Source organism: Desmodus rotundus, chromosome 8, assembly GCF_022682495.2.
Source record: "Desmodus rotundus isolate HL8 chromosome 8, HLdesRot8A.1, whole genome shotgun sequence".
In the NCBI taxonomy this organism is placed as follows: Eukaryota; Metazoa; Chordata; class Mammalia; order Chiroptera; family Phyllostomidae; genus Desmodus; species Desmodus rotundus.
The window spans coordinates 66821812-66827811 of NC_071394.1; positions in this window are offsets into that span (position 1 = coordinate 66821812).

The window sequence follows — 6000 nt, forward strand, 5'->3', positions numbered from 1 at the left end:
TAGGTCTCTCATATATGGCCTTTATTATATGGAGGAATGCTCCCTCTAGTCTGACTTTGCTGAGTATTTTTATTATAAATCGGTGCTGCACTTTATCAAGTAATTATTCTGCATCTACTGTTAAAATCATGTGATATTCCTGTCATTTTGTTAATATGATGTATCACATTTATGTATTTGTGAATATTGTACCACCTTGCATCCCTGGGATGATTCCCATTTGGTCATGGCATATGATGTTTATAATGTATTGCTGGATGTGGTTTGCCAATATTTTGTTGAGGATTTTAGCATCTGTGTTCATCACCATATTGGCCTGACATTTTCTTTCTTTCTTATGTCTTTATCTAGTTTTGGCATTAGGATGATGCTGGCTTCATAAAATGAGTTTGGGAGTATTCCATCTTCTTTCATTTTAAAAAATAATATGTGAAGAATGGAGGTTAACTCCTCCTTAAATGCTTTGTAAAAATTCTCCTGTGAAACCATCCAGTCCAGGGGTTTTGAGTGTCAGGAGGTTTTTGAGTACTGCTTCAACTTCATCAGATGTTATTAGTCTGTTCAGGCTTTCTGCTTCTTCTTCATCGAGTTTCGGAAGATTGTATTTTTCTAGAAATTTGCCCATTTCACTTAGGTTTTCAAATTTCTTGGCATGAAGTTCTTTGTAGTAACTTCTTATAATCCTTTGTATTTCTGAGGTATCACTTGTAATATCTCCTCTTTCATTTCTGATTGTGTTTATTTGGTTCTCTCTCTTTCTTTCTTTATGAGTCTGGTTAAAGCCTTGTTGATTTTGTTTATCTTTTCAAAGAACCAGCTCCTGGATTTATTGATCCTTAGAATTTTGCTTTTAGTCTCTTTTTCATTTAATTCTGCACTGATCTTGGTTATTTCCTTCCTTATACTTACTCTGGGCTGTCTTTGTTGTTGTTCTTCGTGTTCTTGTAGGCATAGGGTTAGGCTGTTTCTTTGAAAGGTTTCTATGTTTCTTAGGGAGGCTTCTATTAGTATGAAATTCCCTCTGAGGACTCCTTTCACTATGTCCCATAAGTTTTGGGTTGTTGTGAGTACATTTTCATTTGTTTCCACAGCCGTTTTGATTTCTCCCTTGGTCTCATTCATTATGCATTCATTATCTAACAGTATGTTATTCGATCTTCATGAGTTTGAGTGTTCTTGAATATTTTCCTTAAGGTTGGTTTCTAGTTTCAGCCCCTTGGGGTCAGAGAAAATGCTTGATATGATTTCAATTTTCTTGAATCTGTTGAAGCTATTTTTGCATCCTCTCATGTGGTCTATTTTTGAAAATGTTCCATCTGCATTTAAAAATAATGTGTATTTTGCTTCTTTGGGATGAAAGGCTCTATATACCAGTTAAGTCTATTTGATCTACAGCATTGTTCAATGTCATAATATCTCTGTTGATATTTTGTTTGGAAGACCTGTCCATTTTTGACAGTGGTGTGTTACAATCCTGTACTACAACTGTATTGCTGTCAATATCTTTTTTGAAGTCCTCCAAGATTTTCTTTATGTATTTGTTTTCTCCTATGTTGTGTTCATATGTATTGACAGTGTTTATGCTTCTTGATGTAATCTTCCCTTGTGTATTATGAAGTGAACTTCTTGGACTCTTTTTATGACCCTTGTTTTGAAGACTATTTTGTCTGATATGAGCATTGGTACCCTGGCTTTTTTATCCTGTCCATTTTTGTGGAAAATTTGTTTCCAGCCCTTCACTTTCACTCTGAGTAGCTGTTTTCTTCTGAGATGGGTCTCTTGTAGGCAGCATATGTGTGGGACATGTTGTTTTATCCATTCAGCTATTCTATGTCTTTTGATAGGAGCCTTTAATCCATTTACATTTAAAGTTATAATTGATAAGTATTTATTTATTTCCATTTTTTCATACCTGCATTCCTCTTTCTGTTGTTGTTTTTCTTCCTGTTTTTAAAGCAGTTTCTTGCCCTGGCTGGTGTAGCTCAGTGGATTGAGCATGGGCCTGTGAACCAAAGGGTCACTGGCTCAATTCCCAGTCAGGGCACATGCCTGGGTTGCAGGCCAGGTCCCCAGTGGGGGATGCATGAAGGCAACCACACATTAATGTTTCTCTCTCTTTCTCCCTCCCTTCCCTTCTCTCTAAAAATGAATAAATAAAATCTTTTAAAAAATAAAAAAAAATAAAGCAGTTTCTTTAGCATCTGCAGAGCTGGTTTTGAAGAAGTGTATTCTTTGAGTCTTCTTTTGTTTGGGAAATTCCTTTTGGCATTCCATTTTAATTGAGAGCCTTGCTGGATAGAGTAGTCTCCATTGCAGGCCTTTGTTTTTCATTACTTGGAATATTCTTTGCCACTCTCCTCTGGCTTATAGCGTTACCATTGAGAAGTTAGCTGCTGGTCTTATTGCGAATCCCTTGTATATTACTTCCTGTTTCGCCCTTGTTGCCTTTAGGATTCTCTCTTTGTCTTGCAATTTTGCCATTTTAATTATGATGCATCCCTTGAAGTGGGCATCTTTGGGTTCCTCTTGATTGGGACTCCGTGTTTCCTGGATATGAGTCACTTTTTTTGTCATCAAATTAGGGAAGTTTTCCATCATTACTTTTTCTAACAGGTTTTCTATCCCTTGTTCTTCTCTTCTCCTTCTGGTGTCCCTATTATTTGGATATTATTATATTTCATGTCTTGCATTTCCCTTACCACCTCTTCATTCTTCCTGATTTTCTTTTCCTTGTCTTGCTCTATCTGTTTTTTTTTTTTCTACCTTATCCTCCAGCTCACTGATTTGATCCTCTGCTTCATGTAGACTGCTTTTGATTCCTTCTACTGTATTCTTCAATTCAGAAATTGTATTCTTCATTTCCTCTGGCCCCTGTTGATAGATTCTATTTCCTTTTTCATGTTGATATAGTTTACACCGAGTTCACGGTAGTTTCCCTGTAGTTTTTAGTAATTCTCTGTGAGCTCATTAAGCTTCCTGATAACCATTGCTTTGAACTCAATATCTGATAGTTGAGTTGCCTCTATTTCATTTGGCATTCTTTCAGAGGCTTCTTCCTTTCTTTTTATTTGGGATGTTTTCTTTTTCTTCCCATTATTTGTGAGACTCCTTATTAGCCTCTGCTTCTTAAATCGATCTGTGCTGACTCCCTGAGTTTCTGGTGTGAATTTCTGTGGTAGAAGACCTGTCAGATTCAGCAGCGCAGTATCTTTGATTTCCTGAGCTGGCTGATCTTGAAAGGGGATGCCGTTTATGTTGGCTTTCTGGTTGTGTTTAGTTTTTGCTTGTTGTTGGGACTTTCTTTTGTGGGTCCTTCCCTCCAGCTGGTTAACTGAGAGCCACTCCATCCACCATGTCTTATATTCTGTTGTGCAGGTGTGGACAGGTTCTGTTGAAGGTAGTTCTTCTGTCTGTATGAGGTTTTAAGGCTTCTCTATCACTATTATTTCTTTTTCTTTTTTCTGGGTAATTTCTCTACCCTTTAGTTATATTTCCAGACCAGTCCTGAGTGTAAGTTATTGTGTTGTTCACACCTACTCTTTTTTGTGATTAGTTGGAGGGGAAGGCAAAGTGGATTAAGACAGCAGGAGTGTATTCTATGGTATTTAAAGTACCAACCCATAGAGAAGAGATAGGTGATCCTTTAGATATGTATAGTGTTAACAGTAATATTTCACCCAAATACCCACTTTTTAGAAAGGGTGGAAAAAAGTAAGATTCTTGTTAGGGGTGGGGAAAGATTGTGAGTTGGGTCTATAAAGCAATGAGCTTGTGGAAGGTCAGAATATCAGGTAAAGTGAGAGTAAAGGATAGAATATAGGTGTAGTGTGCAAAAGAATAGAGTTAACCACAACAGTAACAAAGTTCTGGAAACAGTGAAGTGAGCTAAGATCAGGGAGGGGTGCTGTGTAGTATTTACAATTGTATGGAACAACAATTATTTACAATAGTAATGGAGCAACAGTCATATTACAGAACCTATGTGACCTGAATAACAAGAATAGGAAGTAAAGGACCTAAAGTAGTTTGCTATTGGAACACAAGTAAACTGAAAACGGAAAATTAAAAATACACTATGAAAGAGAGAACAAGGGAAACCAGTCAAACCATGCAATTTAACAAACCAAGTGAAGAAGACTAAACAGAAAGAAGAGAAATACAAAAATACTAATAAAATAAAAGATTTAAAGATAATGAAAAAATAATAAAACAAATATACAATAACTTGCAAGTTCTCTGGAGTAGCAAAGTAAAATTTGTCTCACTGACTCAGTTGTTGGGGTGACCCCTATTTGGGTCTAACTCTGGTCTTTTCACACTCAGGTTTTATTGTCTCACTTGTGTGAATTTAAAAAAAAGAAAGAGAAAGAAAGAAGGAAAGAAGGAGAGAAAGAAAGGAAAGAAGGAGAGAAAGAAAGAAAGAAAAGAAGGTAGAAAGGAAGGAAGGAAGAAAAAAAGCCTCCTGCTGGCTTTAAACCAGCCATGCCAGTTCTGCTGTTCTTCATGGGTGCAGGAGGGGTGGGTGGGGTCTGGTGGGTGGGGTTGGTTTTGCTTCTCTCCCTTTCTGGGGTTTTGCCACAGGGGATGCAAAGCCCCCAGGGAATGAGAGAGGGTCTGAGCTGTACTCTTTGCAGTTGCCCAGCCTCCAGCTCAGTTCCTCAGTTAGTTGCCAAGCGTCAGTGCACTTCTGCACCTGGCCTATACCTTCAGTCCATCAGTTGTGCTGTCCTTGAGGTCCACCAATCAGGGGCAACTCACATACCACTTGCTCTTTGCTGTCCTAGATGCTAGGGACTCTCAGAGTCTCTTCAGGGTAGTATGTCTCCCCCACTGGGGTAAGTCTTTAGAGGGATTGCTGACTCCCTGAGCCCTGCTGCTCTCCTCTCTATGTGGCACCTTCACCTTACTTAGCAAGCCAGTAAACTCTGCAGGGTGGGGGTGCCACCATCACTGTGTGCGCCTCCTCTGCTGGTGTGGCTGGGGCAATGGTGTTGGGCACACGGTGCCTCTGTGGTGACAGTCACGGATGGATAGGGGACAGGTGGCTGGGGGTAGGGTAGGGACACAGCCTCAGCCCTGGCAGCAGATGCGGGCCCACGGCTGAGGCTGCAGAGGCTGCAGAGGCTGAAAGAGTGCAGCTGTGGGAGGCAGGGGCAGCTGCTGAGGAAGAATTCCCTGAACAGCCACTGAGTGCCTTTTTTTTCTTTTTGAAAAATTCCTCCTGCTCAAGCCTGCTGCTCCTAACAAGCACCTGGCCTGTCACACAGCTCTACTCTCCAACCAGATCAGAGACTATCTGGGTCAGGGTCCACCATGGTCGAACTCTTCTTCCAACCAGAGTCCACCACTGACTCTGCCGGTGCACACCACCCCTGTGTGTTTGCCACTTTGTGGCAACTTCTTGCATCCAGGTCCATCCTGGTGCTGCTCAAACCTCCCTGTTTGGCAGGGGAGGGAGCTGTTGACCTGGTTCTGTCCCGAGAATCCTGCAGCAGACCCCACAGACCCCAGGCCTGAGGCTGCAGCCACCCTGGGCCCCACGCTGGTCCCGGGGAATTTATTCTCCAAAGTAATCTCCTTACCATCTGATTTTTCAATGTCCTCTACAGTTTTGGCCTCCAGCTTTCATATATGCTGGGATACCATTGGCTATTCACTCTGTTCCTCAGAAGATCAGCTAGGTGTTCCACTGGTGTGCAAGGGGAAGTGGACTCCATTCCCACCTATCTCGCTGCCATCTTCCAAAACCTGCTTTTTGGTTTTTGATGTTTTGTTTCATCTTGTTTTGTTTTGAAGAGGTTCAGCAACACATGATATCCACTTTTCTTTATGAATTATATAACTTAAAAGAAAACTTCTATGTAAAAATGGATTTCATGTTGACATATAGGTGAATTCACCTACCATAAAACTCCTTTTATGGAAAGAGGAAAAAAATCACATTCTGTTTCCCATCCCTCTCAGTTGCTTCAGATTCACTATCTGTTTCTCATTGCAAAC